The 14,990-nt window shown below is 40.0% G+C and overlaps 1 protein-coding gene and 1 pseudogene across 2 annotated transcripts in view; one reads left to right on the forward strand and one right to left on the reverse strand.

Annotated features, from left to right (window-relative positions):
• TEX9 (testis expressed 9) overlaps positions 1–14,990 on the reverse strand; it is a 55,901-nt gene that overhangs the window by 10,490 nt on the left and 30,421 nt on the right. The gene's annotated exons all lie outside the window — the stretch shown is intronic.
• LOC308255336 (STE20-related kinase adapter protein beta-like) lies at positions 76–2,051 on the forward strand (annotated as a pseudogene). Its single transcript has 3 exons — positions 76–215; positions 416–695; positions 1,217–2,051. The product of its transcript is annotated as an STE20-related kinase adapter protein beta-like (transcript).

Genomic DNA, 14,990 nt, shown 5'->3' on the forward strand with positions numbered 1-14,990 from the left:
CATCTTGAAGATAAAGTAATAATCTTCTCTGCAATAAATGAATTTTTGTCACTTTCTGTGAACTAAAGCAATTCAATGTCTTTTATGGATTGTTTCTGTACTTTACAAACACAAGTTGAATCACTCAGGACTGAGAAATAGTCTGAAACCAGTATCCATCAAAACTTGGTTGGTAAGCCAACCCTTCCCTGGTTGTCTCCATCTGCTAGACCAGCCTTGGGCAAACTATGGCCCGCAGGCTGGATCCGGCTGTTCTATCCAGTTCTCTTGCTCTCCCCTCCGCTACTTTACTTTGAATTTATATTAGTTCACACAAACACTCCATCCATGCTTTTGTTCCAGCCCTCCGGTCCAGTTTAAGAACCCATTGTGGCCCTCGAGTCAAAAAGTTTGCCCACCCATGTGCTAGACCCAGTGAAATGATCTGTTCCACCAATGCTTCTCACTATGAACTCCAAGTGGAAATAGGAAGAGGCTTTGATAACCTGACTTCTGTCCATCTTACATGGCATACTCTCACAGGAACTCTGGTGACTATCAAAATCACAAATCTGGAAACTGCACTGAAGAACGCCCGAAAGCTTTACAAAAAGCTGTGATTCTATCCCACTTTTTCCGGCACCCCAATATTACAACTTATTGAACTGTTTTCACTGTTGGCAGCTGGCTTTGGGTTATTTCTCCATTTACAGCCTACTAGAGGCCTGATGCACGAAGATTTGTGCAAGAATGGTCCTGCCTTCCCCTGGCTGCCGGCACTGCCTTCGCTCTGCCTGGAGCAGCCTTTTTGCTCCAGGTCCGGAGCTGCCTTTCTGCCTTCCCACGCTGCTCAGAGGCCCGGAGAGGCTGGGGCGGTGCAGAACCAGCCGCTTGGTGTCTGCATATGCAAATTAATCTTCCATCTTTGTTGGGTTAATTTGCATACTCACTCCTGATTGGCTGGTGGGCATCACGAAGGCATGGTTAATTTGCATCTTACTCTTTTATTAGTTTAGATCACTGGTTGGCAAACTCATTAGTCAACAGAGCCAAATATCAACAGTACAACGATTGAAATTTCTTTTGAGAGCCAAATTTTTTAAACTTAAACATCTTCTTACACCACTTCTTCAAAATAGACTCGCCCAGGCCGTGGTATTTTGTGGAAGAGCCACATTCAAGGGGCCAAAGAGCCGCATGTGGCTCGCGAACCGCAGTTTGCCAACCACTGGTGTAGATGGTTCAGCAAGTCAGTTCTTGAGGACTTACTTTCCTACAGGAGTGAGTGAAACTTCAATAAGAAACATTCTTTTTGGAGCAGTGAGAGGGTTGAACTATCTGCACTAAAATGGCTGTATTCATGGGAGTTTTAAAGCCAGCCATACCCTCATTTCTGGTGATGGCCTAGTGACCCTCTCTGGTCTGTCCCATCTGCATAGTTTGGGCTAGCACAGACAGAGGCATAGGGCTGTGTTTGATTTCCCACAGTTCAGCACATCAGTCCAGTCATGGCTGAGTCCAGAACTACTGAAACAGGATTTACATGGATACAACGTAAAGTCCGATATTTACAGTGTTGGCATTACAGCGTGTGAATTGGCCAGTGGCAGGTACCTTTCCAGGACATGCATAGGACTCAGATGCGGTTACAGAAACTGAAAGGTCCTCCTTATAGCCCACTGGATATCAGTATTTTCCCTCAGTCAGAATCCAGAATGAAGACTTCCCGGTCAGGTATAGACTCTGGGATTAGAGAAAGTGTACTCGTCTGCAGTGGAACTTGCACAGTAAATAGTGACAGATTGCAAACACCATCCTCAAAAACTTCCTCCCTTGCCTTCTTCAACTTGGTACAGCTCTGTTTGCAACAAGATCCTGAGAAAAGGCCATCAGCAAGCAGTTTATTGTCCCATGTTTTCTTCAAACAGATGAAAGAAGTGAGCCAGGATGCAATTCTTTCACTGTTGCCTCCAGTTTATCAAAAGCCATCAGTAGCACTGCCTCCAGCATCACCATGGCCTGAGCCAGACTATAACTTTCCTGATGAAAAAGACACAAACTGGAAATTCTAGGGCTGCCAAATCCTTTACATCCTATATACTTGACACTTTCTCCCTGCTGCTTTTCTTCTGTATTTCTAGGTACAAATACTAGAATTATACTTAAAAATACAATTGGCGCACTGGAGAATCTACCATTTAAAACCACTCTATTCAAAGGAGCATGAGTTCGTAGCCCTTTTGGTTAGCTCAGAGTGCTACTACACCTCCAGGGAAACTTTAGAAGTATTCATCTAGCTGCACTTAGTGTTATCTGTTCTCATTTTTTCCCCCAAAGCTGTGACTAATTCTTCTTCTTGATCTCAATATAATTTTTGAGCCATTTAATTCTTTCAGCATTTCCTGCCCTCAGGGAATGTGCCCTCAAAGGACAGTGCTTCCAAATACATTTTTTACTTCCAGATTTTTGAGCCTTTTTGATCAGCTATTGTTAGACCAACAGGCTAGTTGATTCTGGCATCAACCCCTTGTTTGGTAATAGGGAAAAGTTTATACTTTCCCATTTTCTTCTGTTAACACTTATGGTAATATCAAACTGAGCCTCACTCACATTAAATGATTCACTTGAAATATATTTAAAAAAGGGGGGGATCCTCATGCACTGATGGTGGGAATGCAGATTGTTGTAGCTACTACAGAAAACAGTATGGAGGTTCCTCAAAAAATTAAAAATAGAATTACCTTATAACCCAGAAACTCTACTCCTATATATCTGAAGAAATGTAAAACATTAATTTGAAAAGATATATGCACCCCTATTTTCATTACAGAGTTATCTACAATAGCCAAGATATGGAAGCAACCCAAGTGCCCATAAACAAACAAGTGTATAAAGAACATGTGGTACATATATGCAATGAAATATTACTCAGCCATAAAAAGAATGAAATCTTACCATTTGAGACAACATGGATGGACCTAGAGGGAATTATGCTAAGTGAAATCGAAAGGACAAAATAAACAAAACAGAAACAGACTCATAGATGCAGAGAACAAACTGATGGTTGCTAAATGGGAGAAAGGTTCTGGGGCTGGGTGAAAAAGGGGTTGTAATCAATATTATTATAATAACTATGTATGGTGCCAGGTGGGTACTTGAGATATTGGGGTGATTATTTTGAAAATTATATAATTGCTTAACCACTATGCTGTACACCTGAACTAATATGAAATAATACTGAATGTCAATTGTAATTGAAAAAATAAAGTAAAAAACACCACTATTATAATCCTAAATGTATGAACAACCAAAACAGAGACTGGAAATACATGAAGCCAAACTGATATAATTGAAAGGAGAAACAAACAAATCCACAATTCTAGTCAGAAAATTCAGCACCAGCACACCCCTCTCAATATTATTATTATAACTAGAAAAAGCAGTAATGATATGGAATACTTGAAAAACACTATCAATAAATTTCACCTCACTGATATTTATAGAACACTCCACTCAACACAGCATAACATACTTTCTTTTCAAGTGCACATGAAGCATTTACCAAGAAAGGCCAAATGCTTGTTCATAAAAATAATTGGAACAGATTTTAGAAGAATGAAATCATACAGGGTAGTTTTTCACAATAGAATTAAATTAGAAATCAATTAATAGGAAGATGAAAAAATCCATAATTATTTAGAAATTAAACAATACAATTGTAAATAATCAATAATCCAGAAAAATCAGAGAAAATTGAACTTAATGAAAATAAAAAGACAATATCAAAATTTGTGGATGCAGTTAAAGCAGCATTTAGAGGAAAATTTATAGCTTTAAATGCCTGTATTAGAAAAAAATACAAAATTATCTAAGCCTTAAGAATCATAAAAAAATAAGAGCAAAAGGAAATGCTAAAAGGTAGAAATCAATAAAATAGAAAATTAACCAACAGTAGGGAAAAAAATCAATGAAATCAAATGTTGATTTATTGAAAAGTTCAGTGAAATTGGTAAGTATCTAGTTAGACTGATTAAGAATAAAACAGAGAAGAGGCTTAAATAGGAGTCATTTATAGATCATGCAGGCGCATATATATATATATATGTATACATATATGTAATATATATGTATATGTATATGTATATGTATATGTATATGTATATGTATATGTATATGTATATATATATAGCCAGGGTTGTAACATCCAAAATGACCGAAGGCTTGACCAAATGCCAGGCTGTTCGTGCAGCAGGCAAGTGGGCTGAACTGCTGACCTCTCGGAGAGAGAGGCGGGGCTGATCGGCAGCAGCAGCCAAACCTCTCTCTCTCCCAGAGATCAGTTCAGCCCGCTCGCCAGCAGCCTGGACCGAACACCAGGCTGCACATGCAGCAGGTGAGCGAGCTTACCTGCTGACCTCTTGGAGAGAGAGGCGGGGCTGATCAGTAGCAGCAGCAGCAGCAGCAGCAGCTGCTGGCAAGGCCCAGAGAGAGAAGTAGGGTGATCAGACCCTGCTTCTCTCTCCCAGCCTTGCCAGCAGTCAAGCCTCTCTCTCTCCCAGAGGTCAGCAGTTCAGCCCACTTGCCAGCAGCCTGGGGCAGCTGCTGATCAGCCCCGCCCCTAGGATCAGGCCCGGAGATAGGCCTGGAAATGCTGGCATAGAAACCTACCAATCAGAACCAAATCTGGGTGAAGTGTGAGGAGCCAATGGCTGCCTAGGAGGCAGAGCTTTTGATGCTGAGTGGCATAGAAACCGACCAATCAGAACCTACTCTAGATGAACTGTGAAGGCAGAACCTAAGGTGGGGGCTGAGGAGGGGTTTTAAGGGCAACAGCTGTTTGGTGTAAGGTGTAAGAAAGTGATTCAATTTTTTAATGAATGGTTTGGCAGTATAGTGCATATGGCTGACTAGCAGTCCAGATATAGGGATTATGTGTTTTTGTCTGCCAAGAGCATCTCCTCCTGCTGAAAAAGGCTTTTCCCCCCATTTAAGCAATCCTATTCTATATAATCTATCTATACTAATAAAAGGGTAATATGCTAATTAGACCAGGTCGACCGGCCATCTTCCAGACATCCAACTTCCTTCTGGACAAAGCCATGGTGGTGCGGGCCGAGGCAGAGGCAGTTAGGGGCAATCAGGCTGGCAGGGGAGGGCAGTTGGGGGTGAGATCAGGCCTGCAGGGGAGGGCAGTTGGGGGCAAGATCAAGCCAGCAGAGGAGGGCAGTTGGGGGCGAGATCAGGCTGGCAGGGGAGGGCATAAAGGGGCGATCAGGCACTGTGCACGAATTTCATGCACTGAACATCTAGTTTAAATACAATAAGTTAATATTATGGGCAAATTTATACCAATAAATTGGATTACTTAAATGGGTTGAAAAAATTCTTGTAAAACACAAATTGCCAAAACTGACTTACAAGTAATAGAAAATCAAAATAGACTTATCTGCACTAAATAAATTGAATCAGTAATTAAAATCCTTCCTAAAAGAAAACTCGTTGATAATGTTTTAGCAATGAATTATATATCAAACATACAGCTCAATTAACATCTATATATATATGTGTGTGTGTGTGTGTGTGTGTGTGTGTGTGTGTGTGTGTGTATACCTAAGTGACTGTTCAACTGCTCAACTGTTCAACCGGTAGCTATGATGCACACTGACAACCATGGGGCAGACACTCAATGCACAGGCATGGAAACATGGAACAGACTGGTGAATCTCAGAGGGAAGGGGGGGCAGGAAGAGGTTAACCAAAAATCTTATGTGTGTACTAGAGGCCTGGTGCACAGATTTGTGCATCTGTGGGGTCCCTCAGCCTGGCCTGCGGGGATCGGGCCAAAACCAGCCCAGTGCACGTGCACTGGTGTGGTCCCTCGGCCTGGCCTGCAGGGACCAGGCTAAAACCAGCAGTCCGACATCCCCCGAGGGGTACCAGATTGCAAGAGGGCGCAATTTCTCTCCCTTTCTTTATGAAATAATAATTAAAAAAATACATTAAAAAAAAAAACAAAACAGACAAACAAAAAACCTCTGTGACAACTGGTGGAGGTATTGTCTTTTTACCTAACTGATTGACCCCTTTTTGTCTCTGCCACCCTTTGGCCTACTGTAATTTAATTTAGAATATCTCAAAATTTTCTCTCCTTGTCATCTCAGAGCTATCATCTCTCTTAGCTGTAATAAACATAGTAATATGATAGGGTTTAGTACACACTACCCCAAAATATGGCACCTTGCCCTGTGAATATTGACCAGTTTGATATCTGTTGCCAAATTCATGTCAGCCTATCTGATTGCCTGTATCACTGTCTACTCTTTGGTGTCTCCTTTGACCGGTTTTTAACACCTTCTTGGTTCCGTCATTAATCAATTACTTTTTTAAAATCTTTGATATGGGTTTTGCATTTGATTGACAGCTATGATTTTCCCTTTTAAAAATTTAAACTTTAACAATTTATACTTACTAGAGGTGGTTGAGACTATTGTAGGAGCAAGAGTGACAGAGAAACAAATTGTGCATGTGCTTTGCTTTTTTTAAGTAGTATTTTCCCCAAAAAATTTTTAAAAAGTTTCAATCTCTGAACTCCTTTATACTTAAAAATTTGGGGGGACTCCAAAGAGTTTTTGTTTGAGAAATGTAAAAAACATTTATTTTTTGTATCATTAGAAAAGAACAATAGCATACAAACCCATTGCATATTAAAACAATAGCATTTTTGTAAAAAAAACAACAACAAAACCCTACATTCTCTAAAACTGAAAATATGAGAAGAATGGCATTGTTTTACATTTCAGAAAGTCTTTTAAATGTCTGACTTACTAGCAAATAGCTGGATTCTCATGTCTGCTTTTGCATTTAATTGGTTATGATAGCCTCTGTATTGTACACTTGTGAGATAACTAGAATGAAAAGGGCAAATAACTTCTTGATACTATTATACAAATGGTTTTTAGTTTGTGCATCCCCCAAAAGAGTTTTAGGGAACTTAGAGGTCCAGAGACCACGCTAAATATAAATAGATAGATATAGATAGATAGATAGATAGATAGATAGATAGATAGATAGAAAGAACATTAAAAAGTCAAGTCAGTTTGGGAGAAACTATTCACAATACATATTGTTCTAGCAAAGGGATTACATAAGGAAACACAAAGAAGTCTTACTACAACCCAATACTTTTTAAATGAGCAAAAGGTTTGAACTGTCACATCACAAGAAGATACACAAATGGCCAAAAGATATATGAAAAGATGATCAACAGTTATAAAGAAAATACAAATTAAAATTGTAATAAGATACTATCTCTACCCTCTAATATGGCTAAAATTAAAAATATTGACAATATTAAGTGTTGATGCTACAGAATAACTGGAACTCTCATATATTGCTAGTGGGAATAAAATCACTGTGGAACACAATTTGACAGTTTCTTAAAAAAAATTAAACATGCACTTTCCATAATACCCAAAAATGCTACTCTTATTTATTCAACATCATGAATCAAATTGGATGTGTCTACACACACACACAAAATATTTCTACTCAAAACACTGGTACATGAAAATTCATAGTGGCTCTATTTCAATGGTCCAAAGCTGGAATCAAATCAAATGCCCTTCAACTGGTGAACAGATCAACAAAAATAAATTCATAAATAAATACTACTCAGCAATACAAAGGAATGAACCACATAAGACACAACAGTATTGATGAATCTCAAAAATATTATGCTGAACAAATGAAGCCAGATGCAAAAAAAGTACATACTTATGATTCCATCTACATGAAATTTTAGAACAGGAAAAACTAATCTGTAGTAAAGGATTACAGATAAGTGGTTGCCTGGAGCAATGGTTAGAGAATAGAGATGGATGAGGAAGGGATACAATGGTAGAGCTTGACGGGGGACCTCAGGCCATGCCCCCCACCCAGTGGGGCTTGATGGGGGACCACAGGCCACGCCCCCTGCCCCAGTGCCGGTCTGGGAGACCTCAGGCCGCACCCTCCACCCTGGCGCCGGGCTAAGGGACCTGAGGCTGTGCCCCCCGCCTGGCAGGGCTTAACAGGGGACCTCAGGCTGCACCCCCTGGCCTGGGCCAGGAGACCTCAAAGCGTGCCCCCATGTCCTGGGGGACTTCAGGTCGCGCCCACTGCCCCGGCGCCAGGTCAGGCGACCTGAGGCCGCACCCCCACCTGGCAGGGCTTGACGGGGGTGGGGCTGGCTGGGTCTGGATCTAGCCCAATGGGGGTGGGGCCGGCTGGGTCTGGGTCTTGCGTGATTTCAAGGCGCACATGGGTGGGCGGGGACATGACTCTGGGTCCTGTGGCCCAACCCAGATTCTGACAGGAGGAAGATTTTTTTATACATTTTACTAATTTTCTTTCATCTCTGACACTTCTATTATAGAGAAAGGGCAAATAGCAATATTAAAATATTTCCTCTAATTAATCAACTTTTAATGTGCACAAAATTAGTGCACCGGGTCATTAGTGAAAAAGATAATCTAACATGTTGGTGAGAATATAGAGAGAGGAGAGTACGAAGATGGCTGCTCATGGGAAGGCAGACTACAAGATAGTGTGTGAGTGAGAAAACAAAGGGAGAGTGTGTGGTTGCATGGAGAGTGTTTGTTGGTGATTTGAGGGACAGCTATACTCCAGGAGACTGTGGGGGACTGCTGAATGGGGCTCCCCTGACCGGGCAGCCTCCACTGCTGCTGGGTTCCCTCCCAGTGACAGGCTCAGACACGGAGACTGTTCCATCTTGAAGGGGAAAGTAAATGTTATCGGATGCGTGAAAAGCCCGGGTAATCTTCAACTATGGCACCCACCGAACAGCTGCAAACCTGAGAACACCGATCCCCAACTGGCGAAAGCACACGGATTCAGAGAAGCGCTACACTCCCTCACGGAAAGGTCAGATTTCGCCTGGGATAAGGTGAGGTCTGTGGTCCTGGAAGGAGAGAGAAATGCGCGCACAGCGGGAACTGGAGGTCCTGGGGAAGTCTGTGCCTAGAAAAATCTGCAGCCGTTGGGGCTGGCGTGATCCGTGAATGTAGAAGGGGGTCCTCAGAGCTGCTAACAGAAGGGAACTATAAAAAGCAACCCATTTTGATCTGGACGCAAACGGACAGCCTAAAAAATTTAAAAGTGTGCCAGCAGCTTAGACCCAAGGGGAAAAAAATGATTGCACAGACTTGCGCACAGCCCTGGAATTCGCACACTTACTCTGGCTCTTTTTTTTTTTCTTTTTCCTCTTTAAATCCTTGCTTCTGATTACTAAGCCCAATACATAGGATCACCCAATTGGGTACACCCTAAGAGACTGCAGGGGAAAGTTGTTTTTCTGGAACCTGGGGATCAGAGTGGGGAATAACCATCAGAGAACCAGCTCTGGGGCAACCCACTTCCAGAAGTAAACAAAATGGAGGCAAGCAACCTGTCAGAGAAAGAATTCAGATAAATGGTCATAAGGTGGCTGAAAAGAATGGAAGACAAATTCGACAATATGTGTAAGAACCAAGAGGAAAAGAAGAACCAAGAAGAAATGAAAAATGACATCGCTGCTGTAAAGAACTCAATAGAAAGCATCAACAGTAAACTAGACGAAGCAGAGGACCGCATCAGTGAGCTAGAAGACAAGATGGGAAAAAATACCCAAATAGAGCAGCTTCCAGAAAAAGAATTAAAAAGCAGGAGGAGAGCCTAAGGGAACTTTGGGACAATACCAAACAAAACAACATCTGCATAATAGGGGTTCCAGAAGGAGAGAAAACTGAGCAAGGAATAGAAAACCTGTTTGAAGAAATAATGACAGAAAACTTCCCTGATATAGGGAAGAAAAAACCCACACAAATCCAAGAAGCTCACAGAGTCCCAAGCAAAATGAACCCCAAAAGACCAACGCCAAGGCACATTATAATTAAATTGGCAAACACCAACGAAAAATTAAGAATCTTAAAAGCAGCAAGAGGGAGACAAAAAGTTACCTACAAAGGATCCCCCATCAGACTAGCAACTGATTTTTCAACAGAAACACATCAGGCCAGAAGGGAATGGAATGAAATATACAAAGTCATGCAAAGGAAGGGTCTGAATCCAAGAATACTGTACCCAGCAAGGCTATCAATCAAAATTGAAGGTGAAATCAGGAGCTTCACAGACAAAAAAGGACTAAGGGAGTTTATTACCAGCAAACTAGCAATGCAAGAAATGCTAAAGGGTATGCTGTAAAAAAAATAGGAAACGAAGAAGGAACACAGGGGTAAAGAATAAAAATGGTGACAAATAAGTACCTATCAATAATAACTTTAAATGTAAATGAATTAAATGCCCCAATCAAAAGACACAGGGCAGTGGTCGGCAAACTCATTAGTCAACAGAGCCGAATATCAACAGTACAACGATTGAAATTTCTTTTGAGAGCCAAATTTTCTAAACTTAAACTTCTTCTAATGCCACTTCTTCAAAATAGACTCACCCAGGCCGTGGTATTTTGTGGAAGAGCCACACTCAAGGGGCCAAAGAGACACATGTGGCTCACAAGCCACAGTTTGCCGACCACTGACATAGGGTAATGTATTAGATAAGAAAACATGACCCATATATCTGCTGTCTACAAGAAACCCACCTCAGAAAAAAGACGCACACAGACTGAGGGTGAAGGGATGGAAAAAGGTTTTTCAGGTGAATAGAAATGAAAAAAAAAAAGCTGGGGTAGCAATACTTATATCTGACAAATTAGATCTCAAAGTGAAGGACATAACAAGAGATAAGGAAGGCCACTTCATAATACTAAAGGGAGCAATCCAACAAGAAGAAATAACTCTGGTAAACATATATGCACCCAATACAGGAGCACCCAAATACATAAAAATATTTCTGGAGGATATCAAGGGAGAGACTGACAGCAATACAATCATAGCAGGAGACTTTAATATCCCAATATCACCACTGGACAAATCCTCTAAACAAAAAGTCAGCAAAGAAACATCAATCCTAAATGACTCACTAGACCAGATGGAATTAATTGACATCTTCAGAACATTTCACCCCAAAGCCACAGAATATACATTCTTCTCAAGTGCACATGGGTCATTTTCAAAGATAGACCATATATTGGGTCACAGACAAAGTCTCTTCAAATTCAAGAAGATAGAAATCATATCAAGCATCTTCTCAGATCACAGTGGCATAAAACTGGAAATCAACTACAATAAAAACAACCCAAAAAAATCAAACACATGGAGACTAAACAGCATGCTATTAAACAATGACTGGGTTACCAGAGAGATCAAAAAAGAAATAAAAAATATCATGGCAACAAACAACAATGACAACACAACAATCCAAAATCTATGGGACACAGCGAAAGCAGTCTTGAGAGGGAAGTTCATAGCTCTACAAGCCTACTGCAAAAAACAAGAAACAATGGTAATAAATTACCTAACCCTACAACTCAAAGAGTTAGAAAGAGAGCAACAAGAAAAGCCCAGCATAAGCAGAAGGAAGGAAATAATAAAGATCAGAGTGGAGATAAACAACATTGAGACAAAAAAAACAATACAAAAGATCAACAAAACCAAGAGCTGGTTCTTTGAAAGGATAAACAAGATTTATGAACCTCTAGGCAGGCTCACCAAGAAGCAAAGAGAGAGGACCCAAATAAACAAAATCAGAAATGAAAGAGGAGAAATAAAAACAGACCCCACCAAAATACAAAGGATTGTTAAAAAATACTATGAACAACACTATTCCAACAAACTGGACAACCTGGAGGAAATGGACATATTCTTAGAAAAATACAACCTCCCCAAACTCAATCAGGAAGAATCTAAACATCTCAATAGGCCAATAACTATGGAAGAAATTGAAGCAGTCATCAAAAAGCGTCCAGATAACAAAAGCCTGGGGCGAGACGGCTTCACAGGGGAGTTTCACCAAACATTCAAGGAAGAACTAAAACCTATCCTCCTCAGACTATTCCAAAAAATTCAAGGGAAAGGAACACTTCCAAGCTCCTTCTATGAAGCCAGCATCACCCTAATACCAAAACCAGATAAAGACAACACAATGAAAGAGAATTACAGGCCACGATCCCTCATGAACATAGATGCCAAAATCCTCAACAAAATTCTAGCAAATCGGATCCAGCAGTGCATTAGAAAGATCATACACCATGACCAAGTAGGTTTTATCCCAGGAATGCAAGGATGGTACAATATCCGCAAATCAATAAACGTGATACATCCCATAAACAAATTGAGAGATAAAAATCACAGTCATATCAATTGATGCAGAAAAAGCATTTGACAAAATCCAACACTCTTTCTTGATAAAAACTCTCAACAAGGTGGGAAAAGAAGGATCATACCTCAACATAATAAAAGCCATATATGATAAACCCACAGAAAACATCATATTCAATGGGCAAAAACTAAAACCATTTCCCCTAAGAACAGGAACAAGACAGGGATGCCCACTCTCACCACTCCTGTTTGACATAGTACTGAAAGTATTAGCCATTGCAATTAGACAAGAAGAAGAAATAAAAGGCATCCAAATTTGAAAAGAGGAAGTAAAGCTGTCCTTATTTGCAGATGACATGATATTGTACATAAAAAAACCTGAAAGACTCCATCAAAAAACTATTACTTAATACATGAATTCAGCATTGTAGCAGGATACAAAATTAATGCCAAGAAATCTATGGCATTTCTATACACCAATAGTGAACTTACAGAAAGAGAGACTGAAAATGCAATTCCATTTTCCATCGCACCAAAAAAATTAAGATACCTAGGAATAAACCTAACCAAGGAGGTAAAAGACCTATACGCGGAAAGCTACAGGACACTGAAAAAAGAGATAGAGGAAGATGTAAACAAATGGAAGAACATACCATGTTCATGGATTGGTAGAATCAACACCTTTAAAATGTCCATACTACCCAAAGCAATCTATAGATTCAACGCACTCCCCATCAAAATACCAACAGCATATTTCACAGATCTAGAAAGAACTCTGCAAAAATTATCTGGAATAAAAAAAGGCTCCAAAGCCACAGCAATCCTGAGAAAGAAGAACAAAACAGCTGGGATCTCAAAACCAGATTTCAAGCTGTATTACAAAGCCACTGTTCTCAAAACAGCCTGGTACTGGCACAAGAACAGACATATAGGCCAATGGAATAATATAGAGAACCCAGATATCGACCCAAACCACTATGCTCAATTAATATTTGACAAAGGCGGCACGAACATACAATGGAATCAAGACAGTCTCTTCAATAAATGGTGTTGGGAAAATTGGACAGATACATGCAAAAAAATGACACTAGGCCACCAACTTACACCATACACAAAAATAAAGTCAAAATAGATCAAGGACTTAAACATAAGACGGGAAACCATAAAAATACTAGAGGAATCCACAGGCAGAGAAATCTCAGACATATGCCGAAGCAATTTCTTCACCGGTACTGCTCGTAGGGCAATGGAAACTAAAGAGAAAATAAACAAATGGGACTACATCAAAATAAAAAGCTTTTGTACAGCAAAAGAAACCATCAACAAAACAACAAGAAAGCCCACTGTATGGGAGAACATATTTGCAAATGTTACCACTGATAAAGGTTTAATCTCCAACATCTACAGGGAACTTATACAACTTAATAAAAGGAAGATAAATGATCCAATAAAAAAAAATGGGCAACAGACCTAAATAGAATCATTTGGAAAGAAGACAGAAGGAAGGTCAAGAGACATATGAAAACATGCTCAACGTCACTAATTATCCGAGAGATGCAAATCAAAACGACAATGCGGTACCATCTCACACCTATCAGAATGGCAATCATCAACAAATCAAAAAACGACAAGTGCTGGCGTGGATGCAGAGAAAAAGGAACCCTCGTGCACTGCTGGTAGGAATGCAGACTGGTGCAGCCACTGTGGAGAACAGTATGGAGTTTCTTCAAAAAACTAAAAATGGAACTCCCATTTGACCCAGTGATCCCACTTCTAGGAATATATCCCAAGAAACTAGAAACAGGAATCAGAAAGGATATGTGCACCACTATGTTCATAGCAGCACAATTCACCGTAGCTAAGATTTGGAAACATTCTAAATGCCCATCAGCAGATGAGTGGATTAGAAAACTATGGTACATCTACACAATGGAATACTATGCTGCTATATAAAAAAAAAAGGAACTCTTACCATTTGCAGCAGCATGGATGGACCTGGAGAGCATTATGTTAAGTGAAATAAGCCAGGCAATGAAAGAAAAATACCACAGGATCTCACTCATTTATGGAAAATAAAGAACATTATAACCTGATGAACAAAAAGATAGATACAGAGGCAGTACAGCACCGAACAGACTGTCAAATTACAGCGGGAAGGCAGGGGAATGTTGGGGAGGGGGGAAAGAGATCAACCAAAGGACTTGTATGCATGCATGTAAGCACAACAAATGAACAAAAGACATTGCGACAGAGGTTAGAAGAGGCTGGCGGAAGTCAATGGGGGGAAAAAAAAGGAGATATATGTACCACTATATGTAATACTTTAAACAATAAAAATAAAAAAAAATAAAAAATAAAAAACTGGAAAAAAAAGAATATAGAGAGAAGTTGGAACCCTTATACACTGCTGGTGGAAATGTAAAAGTTGTATAGCTGGTTTGGAAAACAGTTGGTAGTTCCTCAGAAGTTAAATAAAGGGTTAACCTATGACTCAGCAATTCCATTTCTAGGTATATACCCAAGAGAAATGAAAGCATGTCCACACAAAAACCTGTACATGAATGTTCATAGCAGCATTATTCACAAAAGTTGGAAACAAACCAAATGTCTATCAACTGATAAACACATAAATGCGTTACAACTACATACTCCATGAAAAGTACTAAAGTAATGATATGTGCTACAGTGTGGATAAACCTTGAAAACATGTTAAGCTGAAGATGTCAGTCTCAAAATACCACATATTGTATGATGCTG

This window comes from Plecotus auritus, assembly GCF_963455305.1.
Source record: "Plecotus auritus genome assembly, chromosome: 1".
In the NCBI taxonomy this organism is placed as follows: domain Eukaryota; kingdom Metazoa; phylum Chordata; class Mammalia; order Chiroptera; family Vespertilionidae; genus Plecotus; species Plecotus auritus.